Source organism: Trichechus manatus, unplaced genomic scaffold (assembly GCF_000243295.1).
Source record: "Trichechus manatus latirostris isolate Lorelei unplaced genomic scaffold, TriManLat1.0 scaffold00034, whole genome shotgun sequence".
Taxonomy (NCBI): domain Eukaryota; kingdom Metazoa; phylum Chordata; class Mammalia; order Sirenia; family Trichechidae; genus Trichechus; species Trichechus manatus.
In genome coordinates this window covers 13,833,706-13,858,178 of record NW_004443970.1, presented here as the reverse complement: position 1 = coordinate 13,858,178, position 24,473 = coordinate 13,833,706, and the positions used below count along the sequence as shown (strand labels likewise).

Here is a 24,473-nt window from a genome sequence, read left to right as displayed (position 1 = left end):
AGCACAATTTGTACAAGTCAAGGTCATGGAAGCTCCATAGACACATCCAAACTCCCTGAGGGACTGAATTGCTTGGCAGAGGGCTGTGGGGACAATGGTCTTGGGGAACATCTAGCTCAATTGGTATAACATAGTTTATAAAGAAAAGGTTCTACATTCTACCTTGGTGAGTAGCTTCTGGGGTCTTAAAAGCCTGTGAGTAGCCTTCTACATAAAACAATATGTATACTAACTGTTTAATGAGAAACTATTTTGTTTTGTAAACCTTCATCTAAAGTACAATAAAAAAATTTTTTTTTTTAAAAAAAGCTTTCCCCAAACAGAGGTCCAAAGAATACCTATTCTTGAGACTTAATTTCATTTTCCAGTAGTTATAGTGGTAAAAACATAACAATGACAGTTGTTATTATTCTCCTTTAGATAGTCTTCTCACTTCCATGTATCTCATTTGAAGTGCAATCCAATTCTGTGATCTAGCTTGTGATATCAAATTCTATTAAAAATGGCCCTCAGTTGGGATGATGAATCACTATGGGTTAAGAGGCATCTCACAAGGCCAGAAGAATGATATATGTCACAAAGCCCAATTTAGCTTTACAGGTGTGGATGGAACATGTGTCCTACACCAAGCAATAAACACCTCCAAGAAGAGCTGTTTCACCGAGGACTTGCAGAATACACCTGGTAACAACTTGGATTGAACTTTTGTTTAAGAGGAGGTGGGCTTCAAACCATCCACAAGCATTCCTTCCCGGAGAAGCCTCTGGATGGTGAAAATGCTGCCTGGCTACCTGTGCCCTGGCCCTATGTGGTCAGACTTCCTGGCTACTTTACCCTATAGGGACAAATAAACCACTAAGCATCATTTACTTGCATGGGAAGTCTTCTTGCTTTCTGTCATCTTCGAACCACAAGAAGGAAAGCCCTGAATCAGGAAACTCTACTCTGACTGACAAAACATAGTTGTTACTAAAAATATGTTATGTATGAGGACTGTGTGGCTCATATGCCTAACCAAATCAACCCAGAGTGACTAACATCCACAAGATAGATGATTCTAGACAAGAACTTTTCTCCTAACCCCAACTCCCACTCTCCTTCTAGTCCACTGCACTCAGTAGGCTCATTTTATCCTCAGTTTTACAACTGACATCCTGGAAATGCTGAGAGGCAAATGATGGAACAAAAAATAAAAGATTTCAACACAACTGGTTTACTTTGGACATATCATCAGGAAAGACCAATCGCTAGAAAAGGACATCATGTTTGGTAAAGTAGGGGCCTATGAAAATAAAGTAAAGCCTCAATGAGATGGATTGACCCAATAGCTACAACAATGAACTCCAACACATCAATGATCATTAAGATGGCGCAGGACCTAGCAACACTTCCTTCTGTTATACATAAGGTTGGAAGGACTCAAAGCCAACTTGATGGCAACTAATAACAACAACTCTGACCTCTGAAAGGCAAGGGGGGAAATTCCATACTTGGTCTGCTAAGACATAGCTAAAAGCCTTCACTTCTCAAAAAAAAAACAAAAACAAAAAAAAAAAAACAAATAGCTTGAGTCTGAAATAAGTAATAACAGCTTTCCAGCAGTAAGGGAGAATTCTCAGTTCCCTATAAGGAGTGATACAATGCAACCCAAGTGATCTGTAGGCACTTCAAAAGCAGGGCTGAATCCAAAGTTCCTTTTCAGAACAGTGTTAGGGTTTCTTCTCACTCTTTGGACCAGTGTATATCATCTCGTATGCAGCTGTTTCTAGTATTTTAAACACCCTGTCACCTTCATCCCGAAGCTTAAAGGAACAGAAAGCAGAGTTGGAGATGCCCTGGGATGTTTCTGACTTCACAGATTTGTTAAGCATGGACAGATATTTGACAGTTGCTTTATTTTTGTGAAAATCTTTTCCAGCAATGGAAAGTATATCCTCTCTTCATTTCAATTCAGTCATTTTTTATTTTTATCCATGAAAACTTTCCAAAGTCACAGGGTTTTACTATCTGAATACGTTTCCCTTGCCATAATTTATAATAGGAAATATCTCCCTACCCAACAACACCAAAGAACCAAATAAAATTTTCCCACTGGCCCGAAAGATGGGATACCTTAACATCTGCCTACACATGTTATTTGAGAAACAGCAATGGGGAACGTGTCTCCAGTTAAAAATGTAGCATAATGTAATCCACCCTGAATAATAAGAACACAAAAGCAGCATTAATTAGGACCCTATTTTTTTCTACTTAGGCCTCCTACGTAACGTTATCTTTGTGTAATTTTGGTTTGTGACCTAAAAATAATTGTTTCTATATAAAAATGATTGTAACAGCTTTGCAATTATATGTGTTCACTCTTAAAAACCACAGATCCCATCCACAGAACTTACAAAAGGACTAAAATATTTACCAAGAAAAGATTCAGGCTGGTATTGCACAGATAAATGTTTGTTACATCTGAAAAAAAGGAGAGGGGATCAGAGAAAAGTTTTATCAAAATCCTCCAGAATTGTCTATTTTCCAATAAAAAAACTTAAATAGTAGCGCTAACAGATTTGGTCCAAGGGCTACTGTACAAAGAAAATCAAACAAAAGGCAGCTATATTTTACATTGATGATTTGAACCTGTCATGGATTGAATTGTGTTCCCCAAAAATATGTGTCAACTTGGTTAAGCCATGATTCCCAGTATTGTGTGGTTGTCCTCCATTTTGCTATTATAATTTTATGTTAAGGAGGATTAGGGTGGGATTGTAACACACTTACTAAGGTCACATCCAGGATGCAACGTAAAGGGAGTTTCCCTGGGGTGTGGCCTGCACCACATTTTATCTCACAAAAGTTGAAAGGAAAGGGAAGCCAACACAGAGGAGGGACCTCATACCACCAAGGAAGCAGTGCCAGGATTAGATGACGTCCTTTGGACGTAGGGTTCCTGTGTGGAGAAGCTCCTAGTCCAGCGGAAGACTGACGACAAGGACCTTCCTCCAGAGCCGACAAAGAGAGAAAGCCTTCCCCTGGAGCTGACGCCCTGAATTTGGACTTCTATCCTACTAGACTGTAAGATAACAAATTTCTGTTTGTTAAAGCCATCCACCTGTGGTATTTCTGTTATAGCAGCACTAGATAATTAAGACGGAATCTATGTTAAAAATATATATATATATATACTTTTAAAAAATGTTGCTCAAATAGCTATATATCTACAAAAAATTCTGATTCTTACTTGAGGCAAAGCAAGTAGAAAAAGGTTAAGACCTTGTGATGAGGGCTATTTTAGGAATATTATGGTGGGGGGAAGATTAAAATAAAAAGCAAATCTTTTAGAAAAGACTTGTAAAATAATTGCAAATTTAGCAATTTAGCTAAATCATTTAGCCCTTGTCAATGTTAGTTTCTAACTAACTTTCATTCTTGACCCTTTTTTAGAAAAGAAGGTATATACAGGTGACATTAAAATGAGTATCAACTCAACTACAACTTTCTTTATTTAAAATCTCTTTCCCCGAAGTGTACAGATTGAGTTTTGCCATTAGTCTGCTGACTATGGAAAGCTGACACTGCCCACAATAGGGCAGCAAGAGCTGGGAGTATTTTGATGGAGGATACGCTCTATTTAGAGGCCAGTCAGATTTAAGCAAAAACGACTTTATTACCTGCTTTCTGCATGTATCCAATGGTACAGAATTAGTCTTATAACTAGCCTCTGGATGCTGTTAAACCCATAATCCTAACCTAGCTTATGCTAAGGCCTAATACCTTTAAAATGTGTATGTTATTGTTAGCTGCCATTGAATCAGTCCCTGACTCATGGTGACACCAAGCACAATGGAACAAAGTGCTGCCCGGACCTACAACACCTCCATGATTGCTTGCAGATCAGGCCTTTGTGATTCATAGGGTTTTCATTGGCTGATTTTTTGGAAGTAGAACATCAGACCTTTCCTCTAGTCCATATTAGTCTGAAAGCTCCGCTGAAACCTGTTCAGCATAATAGCAACACAAAAGCCTCCAATGATATACAGGTAATGGCTGCACATAAGGTGCACTGGCTTGGAATCAAATTCTGGTCTCCCGCATAGAAGGTGGGAATTCTACCACTGCATCACCAGTGTCCTCACTGAGTATAATACCACTCAATTTCCTAAAGGTCCTTTAGCGCCCACTAACCTCCCTTCAGGTCCCTGGGTGACACAAATGATCTGTGTTTGGCTACTACTGAAAGTTGGTGATTCAAGTCTACCCGGCTTCGCCAGTGAAGAAAGCCCTGGTCACCTACTTCCATAAGATTACAGCCATTGAAAATCCTACATATCACAGTTCTACTCTGAAACACGTGGGGTTGCCACGAGTTGGAAGAGACTCCACGGCAATGTTTGTTTGTTTTTTATCCTCCCTTCAGCCACTTCTGCATATAATTTTGGCTGAACTCATTCTAGAAAAGCTTGATGTCTAATCATCTACAATAGCTGTAATAATTTAACATGTAATATGCCAAAGTACCTGTATTAGATATATTAACACAGCTTCTGAAATCTCAGTCTTATAGTAACACTATTTTGTAGGTAAGAAATCTGAGGCTCAGAATGATTTTGCAACATCTCCAAAGTCACACCACTAATTAATGTCAGAGCTAGGATTCAAACTCAGATCTTCTAACCCTATAGCCATTGCTGGTGCTTCTAAATGACAGCAGGGTTCTGGGTAATGATTACATTTAAACCAACCTACAATAATGGCTCGTCCTTGGGCACACCTGTGAAGGAAAACAGAGGACACTAAAAGAAACAGTCTAAGTAACCTAGTACTTAACCAGGAACAAAAGACAGGAACTGAGAAAGTTTTCATCCAGTTAATATATTTAAGCTTGGTAAATATTTCTACCCACCTTCTTGCTATTTGAAAGAAGGTGATTTGAAAGTCTGAAATGGTTTATGAGTCAGAATATCAGCCTAGCTAGGGAAGTAGCATAGCAAAGTGGTTAAAAAAGCACAGACTCCGGGGTCAGACACCTCCGTTCATCTTTTAGCTTTATTTACTATCTGTGTGGCTGCAGGCAGGCTACTCAATCCCCTGTGTCTCAGGTGCCTTCCAGAAATACACTCAAAGGACTAAAAAATGACCATTCATAATATGAATTTAAGTTCTGGTCCTTTATCTGACTATGCCATCTACAGCACACCACGGAATAATTAAAAAACAAAAAATACATATTGTAAAGATTTTGTACACTGCACAATTTTCATTGTTTTTGTGTTAAAATTTTTATTTGTTACACATATAATTTTAAACTTCTCAATATTTGAGTGGCTTTTTTTGGCATTTCTTTAATTCTTAACATGCCAAGAGCCTGAAGGAAAATGGAGCTGTCTTGGGGCTTTCAGACCTCAGAAGACCCTGACTTAAATGTACTATGCTTAATTTCTTCATTTGAGGAATGGGTTATTAATGGCTATCGTAGAGCATCTGTTCGTGAAGATTACATAAAATGTATGTATAAAGGACTAGTACAGTGCCTGACATATAGTGGGCCCTCAATAAATCACTTTTTGTTTGTTTGTTTTGTTTTTCCTAGAAAGGATTAATTACTTTTTTAAAAAATAAAGTTTTACTGTAGGTCCTATAATTAGCCGAATACCCCCAGAGTTCAGAAGTGCGGTGATGGATGAAAATTTTATAAACTTCTGAAGAACTCGCAAATGTCCAGGGCCTTTCTGGATAACATGGAAGATGATTTGTGTGTTATCCCCCCTTTCTCCTCAATAGTTAGGGACAGCAGGCAGAGAAGTCTTAAAAGACAGTAATGGAAGTTTAAAGGCTAAATGTGTGGTGCCAGCAATGTTACAATAAATGGCATGTTGTTACAAACCAAATTTTTAAATATATTTGCAAACTTGGAAAGAAGTTTAGAAAAGCTAAAAAGTGGTCACTACTGCCTTTTTCCTCTCAGCCTCCTCACCCTTTGCTTAAGCAGGTATACACCCATTCTTTGTCAAAGCCTATCAATGCAATGTCAAAAGCATAAGTCATGGCTCTGAAAAGAATCTGCCACCCATCTGTCACTTTGTCATACTGTGGTGGCTTGCGTGTTAGCATGATGCTGGAAGCTATGCCACCAGTATTTCAAATACCAGTAAGGTCCACCATGGTAGACAGGTTTCAGTAGAGCTTGCAGACTATGACAGTCTAGGAAGAAAGGCCTGGTGGTCTACTTTCAAATATTAGCCAATGAAAATCCTATGGATCACAACAGAATATTGTCTAATATAGTGTTGGAAAATAAGCCCCTTAGGTTGGAAGGCAACAATGGACTCAGGTACGCTGGTGATCATGAGGCTGACATGGCACCAGGCAGTGTTTCCTTCTGTTGTACATAGCGTCACCAAGAGTCAGAGCTGACTCAATGTCAACTAACAACAATGACTAAAAGAAATGAATATATGGAAATTTAATACCAATTATCCACATGACATGTAGGCTCAGATGGTCTTTCATACAATGGTTTTTTTTTTTTTTTTTTCAGAAACGTTATATGGCACTATCTGTAATGGGCAAGAAGGTAAATCATAAAGGCATATTAGCCATTCATCAAAATATGTGTCAATGTTCCTAACTATGCAAGATGCAGAAGACTCAGTTATCCACGGCTTTACTTCCCACTTATAGGCTCAGTTGCACCAACTCCATATCGTCCAAGGCTTTCTTCCTTCCTCTGACCATGCAAGGAGTCCCTCTTGGTCTTCTGTCTCTGTTAGTTATTGTGGGCCTTGGAAAGTGAAAACTAATTATAATAGTAGCCATAGTAAAACAGAACAAGAAAAGATAAGTCTATTAATGTCAAAACAATCATCAAGTAAAGTCAATTTGATTTCTTTGGCCGCCATTTTGTTTCCAGCATTTTTCTGACTGTTCATATGCTGCTGTTGCTCCTGCCTATACAAGAGTTGTACATTCCTTTCAAGCATTTTACTGGTGCCAAAAATAAGATATTACCTTGGAAAGGGAGTGCATAAAAATAAAATTGGGATGTCTCAGCTTTGTTACTTTTTTAAGATGAGAGCATAATGCACTTACTGAAGCAACACTGCCTCTCGCGAATCAGAAGGAACAGCTTGATGATAAGATATACAGTACTTTGTCCATAATAACCTTCATTTTCTTTATGTCATCCATTGAGTTAGGTCTTTACTTCATTAAAGCCTTCCCAAATGCATCACTGCAACAGATCATCTCTTTACATTACTGTATCCATTATCTGTATGGCAAATTCATCCAATTTCCCGAGCAGTTGATGAGAAAAAAACAAGTAAAAAAGACCTACTTTCCCATATATCAGGGTGATTTATGCCAGTGTTAGGGCCCACAGTGTTTGTATTTTCTCTGGCTCTTCTATTTGCTTAATATATGAAGTAGGAAAGTTAATAATCTTCTGAGAAACTCTACTCAGGTCTCCAATGATTTCAACACAAAGTTCAAAAGGCGATGGTATCTTACAAAGACTCTAAGCTCACTGCATTAAATTAACAATACTAATCTCTGTGTTTCACATGGTACTTACTTAGAGCTGTTTCATAGACATTAAGTGAAAATGCCAAAGCTGTCATTTAGGTAAAAAGCAATAATGGACACTTCTCAAGACATTCCTTTGGGTCTTTTTAAAGGATACACTTCAGCTAGTGGTGGTAAATAAGGGAGGAAAGAGAGCCATACTGAATTGGCTTTTCTCCTCTTTACCATTCCTCAACTCCAGACCTACCTAGACCTCACTAACCTGGGGAAAATAAAAAGAGAAGAGAGAATCATGACAAGAAGAAAGAAGAAACACATCATTGTGTTTAGAGAAAAAAATCAATCAGACTTAACTTAAAATTCTCACCTCAACCACATCTGGTAAAATGAGACTCAGATCGAATCTAAAAAATATATAAATGGAAAAAAAACAATTTTAGCGGCTTATTTTTTGCTGTTGTTCTTATGTGCCATTGAGTCAATTCTGACTTATGGCAACCCTATAGGACAAGCTACAACTGATCCATAGGTTTCCAAGGCTGTAATTTTTATGGAAGTAGACTGCCACATCTTTCTCCCGCGTAGCAGCTGGTGGGTTTGTATGGCCTACTTTTCGATTAGCAGTCAAGCGCTTAACCACTGTGACACCAGGGCTCCTTAAAAATGAGAAGGCAGAGAGAGTTAGGAGCTGGTTGAATGGACACGGGAAATCCGGGGTGGAAAGGAGGAATGTGCTGTCAGAGTATAGGGAGAGCAATTAGGGTCACATAACAACCAATGTATGTATAAATTTTTTTATGAGAGACTAACTTGAATTGTAAACGTTCACTTAAAGTAGAACAATAAAATAAAAAGATTGCAGCCAAAAAAAAAAAGAAAAAAAAAGGATTACTCAGTGTCATTTTGTTTCTACTCAGTTTCTTACAGGTCATATTCAGAGTTGACTGAGTACCATAAGTGTTCGACAGACTTTGATTTTACTTTTATCGCATTGCTCATAAAACTGATTTAGAAATCTAAAAATATGTCATTAAGATATTGAATTATGAAAGTTTATTGAATTTCTAAAATCTAACACAGAATGGTTGATTATGAAAGAAAACAAATATTCTTCAAATGTACCCAGTCACGTCTAAGAAATTCTTATAGGAATCTAGACGATTCTGAGCTGTCGTGACTGATGCCATGCTAGTTTTTCAAAAACCAGTTGTCTGATTTTTGAAGACTCCTCCTTCTGCATGGATGCCCTATATAATTCACATGGCAAAGTAATCTGGCTCTACTCTGGAATTATAATGGAGGCCGAGTGAATTTGGAGAAAATTTATACATAGACATCCTTCCTGCATTATCTGATTCACAGAATCTTCACCACGTTTCAACTGTCAGCAGAATCCGGTTTTTCTCTTGGCTATACTTAATCATTTTTCTCCTGCTACTGATGGATCTATATGATTTATGGAGCCCCTTCTGCTAGCACAACTCAGAAGCAGGAGTATTACGATGCTTTGAGCTTTCTGCTAGGGTACCAGCCTGAAATCTATGTGGCGATGCTCACATTAAGGGGAACAAAATCCAAACTGCTTGCAAGAATAAGTGTTCAATTTAAAGGGCTAATGATTCCCAGGAAGAAAGTTAGATAGCCACAAAACTGAATTAAACCACAGCACTGTGCCTTACCCAAAGGTCAGACTTCAAACAAACACATACGCCTGGTGCCCCATCCTGAACCTTGAAGTAAATAAAACAAATTCTTTTGGATGTACTAAGACCTCTGCAGTAAAGCCATGTACTTCATAGACCCTCTCTTAGAGCCTGATTGATGTTTACTCTGCATACAAAGCAGGGCTTTTATAATAAGACAGATCTGATTTCAGATACTGGCTCTGTAACACGCTGGCAGTGTGATCATGGGAGAAGTCTTTGATCTCTCTCAATCTTGGTTTCCTCTGTGAGAGGGGGTAATAATACCCATTTCTAAGGTTTCTGGGAGCTTTAAGTCAAGTAATAAGCTCAGGTAATTTACTTATTACTCAAAACGGCTCAGTAAGTATGAATTTTATTTTCATTAGCCTAGCATATCGGTTGGTAGGTTTGCTTGTTCTTGTTCTGATTCTGTCTAGTTCAGATACAATAATACTGTCATAAGGATCCTTCTAAGAGTTGGGGGGGGTGACTTTTGGGATAACAGTAATATATTAGCTATCTATTACTGTATTTCAAATTGTCCTCAAGCTTAGGGGATTAAAAGAACAAATCTCAGCTCAAAATTTATGTGGGTTAGGAATTCAGGAGGGGCTTAATTGTGTAGTTCTGGTTCATAGTCTCTTATGAGGTTGTAGTCAAGATGTTGGCCTGGGCTGCAATCATCTGAAGGCTCAACAGGAGCTGGAGGATATGCTTCCAAGGTGGCTCACTCACATGGCTGTAGGCAGGAGGCCTCAGTTCCTCACCACTTGCATTTCTCTGTAGAATGTCCACATGACATGGAAGCTGGTTTGTCCCAGAGTGAGCGATGAGAAAGAGAAACCAAAATGGAATCTGTAGCGTATTTTACAACCTAATCTTGGAAGGGACATGTCAGCGCATCTGCCTTATTCTGCTAGTCCCTCGGATCAATCCTGGTAAAATGTGGGAGGAGACTGCCAGGAGGCAGAAATTATTGAAGACTACCATAAGGAAGACTGAAGAAGAACTGACGCCTTTGAATTGTGGTACTGGCGAAGAATACTGAATGTACCATGGACTGCCAAAAGAATGAACAAATCTGTCTTGGAAGAAGTATATCCAGAATGCTCCTTAGAAGCAAGGACGGTGAGACTAAGTCTCACGTACTTTGGACACGTTATCAGGAGGGATCAGTCCCTGGAGAAGGACATCATGTTGGTAAAGTAGAGGGTCAGCAAAAAAGAGGAAGACCCTCAACGAGACGGATTGACACAGTGCCTGCAACAATGGGCTCAGGCATAACAATGATTGTGAGGCTGGCGCAGGACTAGGCAGTGTTTCGTTATGCTGTACGTAGGGTCGCTATGAGTTAGAACTGACTCAATGGCACCTAACACCAACAATAACACTAGCATTCTTAGGAGCCCTGGTGGCGCAGTGGTTAAGTTCTTGCTGCTGACCGAAGGATTAACAATGGAAACCCACCAGCAGCTCCATAGGAAAAAGATGTGGCAATCTGGTTTTGTAACGATTACAGCCTTGGAAACCTTACTGGGCAGTTTTACTCTGTTTTATAGGGTGACTATGAGTCGGAATCAAATCAACGGCAATGGGTTTATTTTTTGGGGGAACTAGCATTTTCATATAATTTCTCAAGTTATAAAGTACTCTTCACAAATAAAACAATTCTATGAATCAAGAAATCAGAGAGTTTAAATTACCTAACCATGGCCATAATTAGTAAGTACTCATGCTCAAAATGACTCAAAAGTGCACATTATTTCACATTATATTCTTTACATTCTCTCAGTTCTCAACTGAACAAGATATACTAACTTTTATTCTGACATCAACTAGCTTACTCTTGATTAAATTATTAAAATAATTACAATTTTGATTTTAAAGCCAAAAATATAAGTAGAATACCTGATTAATTAAGATGACAGAAAGTTAACTCAAATAGCTTCAAAGAAGAAGAAGAAGAAATTTTATTAAAAAATGGAAGTTATTTTTAAACCTCTATTTAACATAATATTACTGGGTCTTATTACAAATCTTACATTCTAAAATTTTAACTTATATCTCTGGCATAAATTTAAGAAATAAATACAAGAACAAGCAGAAGAGAAGTGTTATCCAGTCCACTACCTGCAAAGATAACGTTCTAATCCTGAGCCAGCTATACTAATGTACACTACAAACTGAACCACCTAATAGTAATGGGTAATGGACTACGCTCCTGTGTTACCCCATGAAAATAGCTAATTTTAAACAGCTGATTTTCAGCATAAGGATAAAATAATCATTACTTGGTTCATAATTACTACTTGACTGAACTATAGTCAACATTACTGAAGAATTAGCTTGCATGGCAGTTATATGACAAATTAGTGTACACATGCTTCTAGAGATGGTTTTAAAAATCTCAGCTCATTTTAAGACTCAGAAAAGCCCAACACATATTCTTTTGCCTTGTAGAGAGTGTTTGAAAACAGAAATGTAGGTTCAACTGCATGCTATCAGCAGACTCAATCTTCTAAACACTGTAGCAGTAAAAAAAAAAGGAAAAAAAAAAAAAAACCTAATCAGATTAAAAATGGAGACTATTAATGACTTGTCAGAAGAGTCAAAGTAATACTTAGAGCTTTTTGCTATATTTACTGAGTTAGATTCTTGTCTAAATCTTTTCTTTGACTTAATCACCAGAATCCTGACCCTGATGGACATGGAAGATCACAGAATCAGGCAAGATTTAGTGTGTGTGTGTGTAACCCTTTCAATCTCATCTATAGGATCAGAGGTGTGAGCTTTCTATATATCTAATTCAAATAAGTATCCTAGAGGGTATATTACATTGGTCCATATACATCTGGGTGAAAGTACCTTTTAAGAGGCAACAGTATATGGTGATTATTGGGCCAATTTAGATGAATGGTCAATATTCCCCAAATGTTTTGAATATCACATCTTGAAATCAATAGAGTTTTCATTTTTGAAATTATTTTAGAAAGTCAGAGTTGCAGTGCACTTAACTGTTCCCACCTGTAATCTCCCCATTGTACCTTTATGTAATGAAGCTTGGATTGATTATCCTACCCAACAAATATAGTACTGGAACTCGTCTCCTTGCTCTTAGCCCAGAGATTTTCACCCTTTATCGTACCACGAGTCCTGTGTAGCACAAAGAGTTAAGGGCGTAACTATTAACTAAAAGGTTGGTAGTTTGAATCCACCCGGAGGTGCCTCGAAAGACAGGTCTGGCAATCTGCTTCTGAAAGGTTACAGCCTTGAACACTCTGTGGTTTTCAGTTAATACTCTGCACACATGTGGTCGCCATGAGTCGGAATCAACTTGATGGTAACCACCATCACCACCAACACTGTACCCATTTGCATCTCAAGATAGGACAGCCTAGGCAGTACCTAGAAAAGTGTTTCCAAATCTCAATTGTCTGTGAACTCCACTCATGAATGCACTGTATCTGTGTTCCATTGAGTATGTCCTTGATGAATTGTGCCTTATCTGTGTACCCTCTTGATTAATATTTTAAAATAATCAGCGTTTTAGTTATACAAATTTATTTTAAAATAAAATTGTATACTCCCATTAATATAAAAGGATTATCATTTTGGCATAAATAGGAGCAATCTGTAAAAAATATCTTGTAGACAAAATGTGGGCATCTCTTCAATATGTACACATACTTGCTTGCCTTGCTGAAGTCTAAGACTGAGATCTGCCCTCTTGTTAAAAAAAGGGGATTCATAGGCTTTTGAGTGGTGGTAAAGATATATATATATTTTTAGTGACTTAAGGTTATCCATTGATGCTATCAAAGGACCCAAAGAAAATGTAAAAGGAACTACTTCCTTATTATGTGAACTAATTGCTATTTAATGTCAGGCCTAAGTGGCACATAAAATCAGATTACTTCTACCAACATATGTACCGTATATATTAAGGACCTGTGGTCTAGACTCTGGGAGAAAGATGTGGCAGTCTACCTCCATAAAGATTTACAGCCTTGTAAAAAAAAAAAAAAAAAAGATTTACAGTTCTACACTGTCCTTTCGTATCACTGAGTCAGAATCAACTCAGTGGCAATGGATTTTGGTTTGGGTTTAGACCCTAGTACAAAGAGAACAGGGCTGTAGCCCAAGCACAGCTACTACCTTAGTTACCGAGTTCTGCCGTAACAAAAAGAGTATCACAAATGGATGGCTTTAAAGAATAGGAATTTACTGTTTCAAAGTTTTGGAGGCTAGAAGTCCAAATCAGGGCATTTACTCTAGGGAAGGGTCCTTCCTTGTCAGTAGCCCCAGGAGTTCGTTAGAGTTCCTTGCCTTTTGTCTTCCCCCTGTGTGTGTCTTTGTGTTTGTTTTGTTCTTTGTATAACTCAGAAGTGATTAGCTTTAGGACCCACCCTACTCTGTATGACTTCATTAACATAATAAAAGAAAAATCCTATTTCAGAACAGGATCACTTCAACAGGTAGAGGGGCCAGGACATCAAGACATATTTTGGGGGAATACAATTCAATCCATGACAGCTACTAAATTGTTAATTAAATGTTGTCAATCAACAAAGATATATCAAGAAACAACTATGCCAAGTATCACAGTGCTCAATTAACTTGGCCTCCTGGGGCTCAGGTTACGCTGCAAAATTACAGGAATGGATTGTGCTTCTCTGTGTACCATTTCTAGATCGTGATTTTCTTCACTAAGCTGTTTTCATTATCAACTTTTGTGGCACTTTTGGATTTTAATTTCCAAAGTTAGGAAAGTTTAGAAGCACAAAAATAAATATACAAAGAAAAATCAGAAAACACAAAATAAATTTTATCATCTTCCTGACTCAATTACCTCAAAAAAACTTAAGAATATTACTTCCAAAGTTAAGTCATAATCTGAAAAACTCAATTCTCAAATTTTATGCAGAGATAACTTGTCCTAGGAAGTCTTATTGAAGATACTCAACCAATTCTTTCTTGGTAAAGAACTATTATTTTTATATGAACAGGAGATCCTACTTTCATCTACTTATTTCAGAAGAAATATTTCACACTTCTTTTAACTAATCCACATGCAGAATATATTTATGTCTAAAAGATTCTGTGAACAGAAATATATTCATTCAGGGACTTTGTACTCCTTCATATATGAATAAATCAATTCTAGGTCTGAGGTCTGTTTTACGCTATGTATCTCTTTTTTAAAGAAGTTGCATAAGATTTTAGCCCACTCTCTTCTTCCTTGATTGGGAAATTTTCGGTGTTTTAGCTTTACTTATCACAGCTTGCATTGGGAAGATAGAATTTAATAAAGTTGGAAAGTGTGTGCCATGAAGTAAACTTGTATAACGGATATAATCTCTGAACTATTGAATATTTTATCAGAGAATATTATAATTAATTTGTAAGCAGACTTTATAACAATAAAGGTATTTTTTTTCTTTTTTTTGTGGAGAGGGAGCAAGGTTCTTTGTGAAATATATGATTTAGATGGTTTTAAGGTACACTTAAATTGAATTAAATGTCTTTTCATCCATCAGTCTTCTGAAGTATATGATCCAGGAGAAAAAAATGGCTCAAATATCTTAGCAAAGAGAATGGATTTCTAAAGAAGTAGTTTAACACTATAATTAAGGATATAAATTATGAAAGTAGCCCATAGGACAAAACAGAAATAGCAAGTTGAACATTTTGGCTTTTAACAAATAAATGCTAATTAAATGAATTGGAAAAACAAATTGGAAGTCCTTCATGCCATTCACAGATTATTGATCCTCTCCTTCTGCATTCATGCTTTTAATATTACACATCCAAAGGCCTAAACTGTAAAAGTTATCTGGCCTGATTTACTTGAAGAACTCTATTTTAACTCAAAGAGTATATAATTAGAATACTAGTATTCTAGCACTTCGAGATATTTTTAAGGTTGTTTGAAAACTGCTATATTATCCAGAAGGTTTCTCACTGGCACAGAAAATGGAAAAGCTGCTTAATATGTTTAGGATGCTCTTGAATCTTCCTTTTGATCATTTTATCTCAATTTCCAGGTCATCTGTACCTCTTATCTTTAATATTGCAGTCAGTCCCCTGCAGCCGTCTTCTGCTAACCAGTCTTGCTAAAGCATCACTACAATGGTGGCAAGCCTTTGCTCAAAAGCTTGTGGGCCTCCTGTTTAATTGCAATGGATTCAAGCCCCACAACCTGTCCCCTATCTATACTTCCAATCCTTTCTCCCCAGGCTCTGCTTCACTGGCGATGTTGTTAGATTCTCACTACTGCCCCCACTGCTACTATCCTGTCCAAACCATCATCATTCCCACCCCTTTCCCTTCTTGATTCTCTACAACAATGGCCAGAGGACTTTTTCTGTAAAGGGTCAGATGGTAAATATTGTAGGCTTTGTGGGCCAAACAGTCTCCATTATGATTACTCCACTGCTTTGCCACTGTCGCAATGCAAAAGTAGTCATAGGCAATGTGTAAATGAATGAGCTTGGCCCTGTCCACTAAAACTTTATTTATGCACACTGAAATTTGAACGTCAGATAATTCTTATGTGTCATGAAATATTACTCTTTTGATAGTTTTTCAATCATTTAACAATGTAAAAACAATTCTTGGTTCACGGATCATAAAAAATAGGCAGAAAACACTGAGCCATAGTTTGCCGACCTCTGCTCTACAGAATGTCTAAAAAGATCAACCACGGATATGATTGATTTCAACACAACGCCTCTGCTGAGAACCCTGCACTGGCTCCCCAATGCACACGGAATAAAAGCTGAGGTCCTCACATGGCCTGTAAGGCCACATTGAATCTGGCTCCTCTTTGTTTCTTTGCCCTCATCTCCAATAATTCTCCTTGGTTGTCTTCTGCTCCAGCTACACTGACCTTCTTTCTGTTCCTTGGACACACCAAATGTAAGTCAGCCTTTGGTCCTTTGCACTGGCTAGTCTCTCTGTCTGGGATGCCCACATATTTCCACAGCTTCTCACTTGCGTCAAGATTTTTATTAAATGTCATTCTCTCAAATGGGTCTATCCTGACCACTTTGTTTAAATTGTAACCACCACAACCCCCAGAGTACTCCCAACATCTGATCTATTTTTAGCCAGAGTCCTTAGTGTTGTTATTGTTGTTGTTAGGTGTCACCAAGTCAGTTCTCACTTATAGCAACACCACGTACAACAGAACAGAACACTACCAGGTTTTGCACCATCCTCATGATCATTGTTATGCTTGAGCCCACTGTTGCAGCTTCTGTGTCAATCCATCTCATTGAGGGTCTTCCTCTTTTTCACTGACCCTCTACCAAGCACGATGTCCTTCTCCAGGGACTGGTCCTTCCTGATAACATGTCCAAAGTATGTGAAACAAAGTCTCGCCAAGCTTGCTTCTAAAGAGCACTCTGGCTGTACCTCTTCCAAGATAGATGTGTTCATTCTTTTGGCAGTCCATGGTATACTCCATATTCTTTGCCAACACCATAATTCAAATGCATCAATTCTTCTTCAGTCTTCCTTGTTCATTATCCAGCTTTTGCATGCATATGAGGTGATTGAAAACACCATGGCTTGGGTCAGGTGTACCTTAGTCCTCAAAGTGACATCTTTGTTTTTAACACTTTAAAGAGGTCTTCTGTAGCAGATCTGCCCAATGCAATGTGTCATTTGATTTCTTGACTGCTGTTTCCATGGGTATTGATTGTGAATTCAAGTAAAATGAAATCCTTGACAACTTCAATCTTTTCTCCATTTATCATGATGTTACTTATTGGTCCAGTTGTGAGGTTATTTTTTTTTTTTCTTTATGTTGAGGAGTAATCCATTCTGAAGGTTGTAGTCTTTGATCTTCATCAGTAAGTGCTTCAAGTCCTCTTCACTTTCAGCAAGCAAGGTCGTGTCATCTGCATCTCACAGGTTGTTAATGAGCCTTCCTCCAATCCTGACACCCCTTTCTTCTTCATATAGTCCAGCTTCTCAGATTATTTGCTTGCTCAGCATACAGACTGAATAATTATGGTGAAAGGAAATAACCCTGACACACACCTTTCCTGCCTTTAAATCACACAGCATCTCCTTGTTCTGTTGGAACGACTGCCTCTTGATCTATGGACAGGTTCCTCATAAGCACAATTAAGTGTTCTGAAATTCCCATTTTTTGCAATGTTATCCATAATTTGTTATGATCCACACAGTCGAATGCCTTTGCATAGTCAATAAAACACAGGTAAACCTCTTTCCGGTATTCTCTGCTTTCAGCCAGGATCCATCTGACATCAGCAATGATATCCCTCATTCCGTGTTCTCTTCTGAATCTGGCTTGAATTTCTGGCAGTTCCCTGTTGATGTACTGCTGCAACCACTTTTGAATGATCTTCAGCAAAAGTTTACTTCTGTGTGATATTAGTGATATTGTTCAATAATCTCTGTATTTGGTTGGATCACCTTTCTTTGGAAAGGATACAAATATGGATCTTTTCCAGTCAGTTGTCCAGGTAGCTGTCTTCCAAATTTTTTGGTATAGACAAGTGAGCACCTCCAGTGCTGCATCCATTTGTTGAAACATCTCAGTTAGTATTCTGTCAATTACTTATTACTCACCAACATACACTGAATTTACTAGCAAAGTATGTTTATTATCTGTCTCCCTGTAACATGAGGGCAATGATGTTTTTTCCATTGCTGTATCCCAAATTCCCAGAATAGCATCGAGCACAGTGTAGACACTTGACATATATCTGCAGGAAAAATAAAACTTAATAATGCATTTTTCTCTACGTATCCGCTGTCTCTGTTTCTTTGCTTTTCCTGGGAAGTCCAACCTCCAGCTCAACATCTCCAAATCCATGGCTAGTGAAACCCAGCTCAATTGTTATCACTGTTTAGAATCTCTCTCTTATCACCTACCCAAAGTGGTCCCCCTCTTGAAATTCCACTTATACACTGTCAGTTTGCCTTACTGTGGTGGCTTGTGTGTTGCTATGATGCTGGAAGCTATGCCACCAGTATTTAAAATACCAGCATCAGGGCCACCCATAGTGGACAGGTTTCAGTGGAACTCCCAGACTAAGATAGTCTGGGAAGAAAGTCCTGTTGATCTACTTCCAAAATTTAGCCGAAGAAAATCTTATGGATCACACAGAACATTGTCAGGTACAGTGCTGGAAGATGAGCCCCCTAGATTGTAATGGACTCAAACATATCAACAATCAAAAAATGGCACAGGACTAAGCAATATTTTGTTCTGTTATAGGTAAGGTCACTATGAGTCCGAGGCAGCTCAACAGCAACTAACAACTTCTCTTGTGGTGCTGACCATATTTGAACTGGTCTTCAGGTTTTAATGTATACGTTTTAACTCCTCTGTTAAATTTTAAGCTTCTTTATGGTACAGTTAGTGTCTCATTCATCTTCAAATTGCTCACTGTATCCTCTGAGTGTGCCACACATCCAATATGCACAATAAATATTTGCTTAATTTATTAACATTACCATTAATATAACACCTGTAACTTAGTGAACAATTACATTGCATCAGGCACTAAGTCTTTGTATCATTTACATGATTAGCCAAAACCTCCTGAAGGTGGTACTATCATTGTCTCCACTACTTAGATAAGGTCACTGAGCTTAAGAGTGGTAAAGTAACTTGACCAACGACATACTGCTAATGGTTGATGAAGCTGCATTTCAAACACAGTGCTATCATTCTATAGATGTTAGGATCTGTAATGTACTGTCTCCCCAATAAAAAGAAAAAAGAAAAATGCTTACTTTGAAAAAGAATTATCAGTGTCAGGCTAAAGGGAACAAAAACAAAGAAAGAAGAAATATCCTGCACTTAAAATCTTATTAACTATTTTAGAGGTTTGAGTGGATTGACATTACATTTTCAAAGACTGTTTTTCTCCATCTGAACTCTGAGCAGGTAGTCACTGTGCATTCTTCAAACATATATATTGACTCTGAAATTTAAAAAAAAATCATATTTCATAATAAAATAACTTCTCTAGATTTTATATTATTTTATTGGTAATAAAGTCTTAAAATATAAAATAAAGAAACAAGTATATTTGGCTTTCTTAAAGATAGGATTTTAATATCTATGCATATCTCCTATAGCCCTATATTTCAAAGAGGGATTACATCAGCAGAAGCATAAAGAGTTTAAGGAATCAGAAGGTTCTCAATCTTGACTTCTGAAGCAGCTAATTTCTACTTGTCATTATTGTTATTTTTTTAAAACTCTCATACTTATATATTCTAGAAAAAAAAAACAAGTTGAATACAGTCATTAATTTTATCCTTTTGTGAAGAAAAAAGGTTTTAGAAAACATATCCATGTTACACACATTGGTGCAATATACAAGTTACCTGACATTTTTAGGTAGGGAGAATTTTTGATAAAAGTGTATTAAACATAATTAAAGTAACTCTTTCAGTATATAAATGTTATTTAATGTTAACTATTTTTGAAGGGAGTCTTTGAGTCAGATGTCTACCTACTTCTTGAATACTTAAAATGAATATAAAGTGAACACACTTTGACCTTTTCCTGCGGATTCCAAAACAATTGGGGGATGCTAGTTAATTTTCATTGATTTAACAATATCCAAAATGAATTTAGGACTACTTGAATGAGTGCTGATCCCAGCTACTGTCCTTTAAAATGCTGGCTTGAAAAAATAGTTGGTGGCAGTTTGAATTGGAATCACTTTATTTTGATGAGGAGGAAAATGATTATCATGAGAAGAATGTAAATCTGCCCAAGGTTTCCTGCAAAGATGTTACGGTGCTAAGACCTCAGGTCAGGTCTTCTTGACTGCCAAGAACAGGTCTATCTATTGAGACCAACTGCCGCCTTAGGCAATTATCACAATGTAGGGTTGTGAAAACAATGTGCTTCTGTAATGGTACAGAAATGGACTCCCAACCAGGCTAACCTAGTCATTATGACTGTCGTAAAATCATTTATTACCTCAAGTTTAAATATTCTCCTCTGAAAATAAGTCAGACTAAATAATTTCTAAGTTACATTTGAAACTGGACATGTTTATGATCACACAATATATTCCAACACAATTATATGCATGTCTATGTAACATGATATACATATTTTTGTCTTTATTACTGTTATGGTACTGAGCATGTTCACTGCTTAGAGTCTGAATAAACTCCTTAACCTTCAGAGTACAGGGTTTGTGCTTTTACTTGGAGACAGGCTAGGAGGGCTTCATTGGAAAGTACATTTGAATGTATTTGGGTACATGCCCAGCAGTTGGCTGTATAGTTTCTCTTGGGAAACTTTAGTAGACACAGCATAAAACTGATCTTTAAGGTTCTAAAAGCTTTTTATAGAATTGGCTTTATAGCTCTTCGAAGTCTTTTGACTTTTGTTTGGCTCAGGAAATTATGAGATGGTTGGGAAGTTCTTTTATGTAACCTCCCCAATAAAATAGGCTATATGAATCCTAACGAGTTTTATGAAGAACATGAGTGATTTGGCAGGCTTTAAGTGTCTTATCCTAACCTGATGACCTTGAAAAATGCAAATCCTCCCATGGTAGAGGTGACAATACTGAGTCAATGGAGCTTACAACTTTCCCACAGTTATAAGTAAGTTGGAGAAGCCAACTCAAAATCTGAAGATATACGACTGATTGATTTTCTTTTTTTTGTAAAATCTCTAAAACTACAATACACCCAAGGTGCATTTCTTTGTTTCCAGCAATTTTACCACAGTTGGAGCTTGGGAGAACCTATAAACTTCTGATCTTAATTTATTAGTTTGCATTACACAGACATATATTTCATTTTATATTAAATATCTATTTATTAAAAATATTAAAATGCATTAATTATATATACATATATAATATAGTCATTGCAGAAAAGCAATAAAATACAAGATGTACCATATTTTTATGCAAATAATATTCACCTTCTGCATTTGTTTGCCAGCTGTACCCTCCCCCGGGGAGTTTATTTTCCTAAGCACGCTATGATATATATTTTTCTTTTACAGCAACACATGGAAGAGGACTGGCATGGCAGTGCTTGTGAGGGTACCTGGTATGGGGAGGGAGCAGCAGGCAAACAAACATAGAAAGCATGAGTTATTTGTGTAAAAATATGGTACACATCTATATACATTTGTACACAAATTACCCATAAGTTATATGACTTTTGAAACAAATGAGCAAGTATACAGACCTCCTCCATTTAAAAATACAGATAGTTACACCTCTTCTATGAACAATTAGAGAGAATTTAGACTTCCAGGGTCCTGCATTTTCTAGGATGGTTTCTATATCTGGAAGATACTGGGCAGAAATAAGAACCACAGTAGAGATCAGAATGAGCAGCTGAAGTGCTGAGGTCAGAAGAGGTGACAGAGGCAGACAGTTACAATCATTTCAACCTTGGAAAAGACATGTGGAGAAACAAGGCAGGAGATGGTATAACTTTGTCCCCTGAAAAGCACTCAAGTTGCGCAATTCAGTCATACATCCACTGACTATTTATTGAGCACCTACTATGCACCGAGCATGGTCTACACACTGAATTACAACAACGAACAAGGCAGACATGACCCTTGAAAAAAACATTTAAATTCTAGCTTTAGAGACAACTGTAAATAATTTAAATAATTTCAAATAGCAGTCATTTCTCTGGAGAAGGTATCCATGAATCCCAGTTTGTGTGGGACAGTCCAGATTTATTTCTATTTTCCTGCTGTGGTTATTAAAATGACCTCCTTTTACTCTCAAAAGTGGCCCAGGTTTTGTCATTCTACCTGTAAAAGACATTTTAAAAGGTGATATGAAAGAAAGTAGCTGGACAATGAACAAGGGAGACTGAAGAAGAACTGATGCCTCTGAATTATGGTGTTGGTGAAGAATATTGAACACACCATGGACGGCCAGAAGAACGAACAAGTCTGTCTTGGAAGAAATACAGTCAGAGTGCTCCTTGAAAGTGAGGATGGCGAGACATTGTCTCACACCCTTTGGATATGTTATCAGGAGGGACCAGTTCCTGGAGAAGGACATCATGCTTGATAAAATAGAGGGTGGGTGAAAAAGAGGAAGGCCCTTGACAAGATGGATTGACACAGTGGCTGCAACAATGGGCTCAAACGTAATGACTGTGAGGATGGTGCAGGACTGGGCAGGTTTTCATTCTATTGTACATACGGGTCGCTATGAGTTGGAGCTGGACTGCACCTAACAAGAACAACCTGAAAGAAAGTGATTGTGTAACGGACTATTCTGGATTGAGTGGGCAGGAAATGACCCACTGGGAGATGATAATTGGGCTGAGAATTAGAGTCATCACACAGTTCCACACGGTGGGTTTAAATTTGAGGAAGGAGTACTATGTCAGGAAACAAAGATGCAGTTTGGATTCTGACAAATTTAGGTTTCTATCTTAGAACACTCTAGATTTGAAACCTTAGGCTAGGTACCCTGTTGAAAGCTCAAGTAGTACACTTTAAGCCCAATAATGTGATTCAGAAGGGTACACATCAAATTATATGGAGAAGGAAACTGACATTTATTTATAATATCTTCCCACAACACTATAAGGAATTGGTCACGAACAGTTAAGCACTCATCTGCTAACCGAAAGGTCGGCAGTTCACGTCCACCCAGAGGCACTTTGGAAGAAACACTTGGTGATCTGCTTCCAAAAAAATCAGCCATTGAAAACCTATGGAGCATAGTTCTACTCTGACACACAGGATCGCCATGAGTTGGAGCTGACTTGATGGCAACCGGTTGGTTTGTTCGGTTAATATGCACGAAATATTGCATTAGGGTAGAGCTGGAATATTAAATACTATTTCTATGTTTTAGAAGATTCTGATCTACTTGTGATATGACTCAAACACCTGAAAGTGTTCCATAATACATGGCTGATGAGTAATTAAATGCTGAGTATTTGGGATAGACAACATGAACTACAAGAGCTCAAAAAGGAAGGAAATCAGTGCACTAAGGAGAGGGAGGCAAGGCTCCAAGGGGGAAGAAATGGGATCTGAGTAGGTTTTAGCTGATGAAATCAGACATGTCCTATCTGGCTGCTTGGTCAACCACAGGAGTATTTCTCTGTACAGAGAATGGGACCCTCTGGTTAGCTCTGCTGGTAGTTTCTACAGCAATCTGGTAGTGTGGGCTATTAGCATTTTAGCAAAACTCCCTCCTCCCGCAGATACTCCCACTGATCCCCTCTCTCCACAGCTGCTCTCTCACCTTCCTTGTTTGGCTCCCTTATCAGCTTCTCTCTCACCCATCTTTTCAGGAAAAGACTCCGTGCCTGCCCTCAGTCTCCCATTTATCCTCACCTTTCCTTGGCTAGAACCACTAAAAATAGCTTCCTTGTACTTTTTGAAGTTTTAGTGTGCATTTGCTTGTTGAGATAACTGTCCCACTTCTATATGCTCTAGTGGCAGGGTACTGTGGGGAAGGTGTGGATCAGGAAGACATAGCTTACAAAACCACAAGATTCGACTTCATGAATGTTGGATCAATAATAAATGGCAATTACAGTTACTGAAAAACTAATAAAAGGCAAATGAGTTTAAAAACTACAGTCATTTATATAGGTTGCTTTCTATTTATTCCTAATTATCAGTCAGCATAATAATGATTAGGTAATTCAATTACCTTTAGTGTAAATTTAATTTGAATAAAATAGGACATCCTATAGGTACAGGATGACCCCTGGTGGTGCGATGGTTGAATGCTCGGCTGCCAACCAAAAGGTCAGAGGTTCGAACCCACCAGAGGCTCCACGGGAGAAAGATGTGGCAGTCTGCTTCCGTAAAGATTACAGCATTGTCGAGGTCATTGAAACTCCATAGATATATCCAAACTCCTTGAGGGACCAAATTATTGGGCTGAGGGCTGTGGGGACCATGGTCTCTGGGAACATCTAGCTCAACTGGCATAGCATAGTTTATAAAGAAGATGTTCTACATTCTACTTTCGTGAGTAGCATCTGGGGTCTTAAAAGCTTGTGGGCAGCCATCTAAGATACTTCACTGATCTTACCCATCTGGAGCAAGGGAGAATGAAGAAAACCAAAGACACGACGGAAAGATTAGTGGAAAGGCCTAATGGACCACAACCATCACAGCCTCTACCAGACTGAGTCCAGCACAACTAGATGGTGCCTGGCTACCATCACTGATTGCTCTGACAGGGATCACGATAGAGGATCCCAAACAGTGCTGGAGAAAAATGTAGAACAAAATTCTAACTCACAAAAAAA

The 24,473-nt window shown here is 37.9% G+C and overlaps 1 protein-coding gene across 1 annotated transcript in view; it reads right to left on the bottom strand.

The window, feature by feature from the left end:
* The window catches only part of KCNIP4 (potassium voltage-gated channel interacting protein 4), a 1,128,609-nt gene that overhangs the window by 1,095,112 nt on the left and 9,024 nt on the right, over positions 1-24,473 (bottom strand). The window lies entirely within an intron of this gene.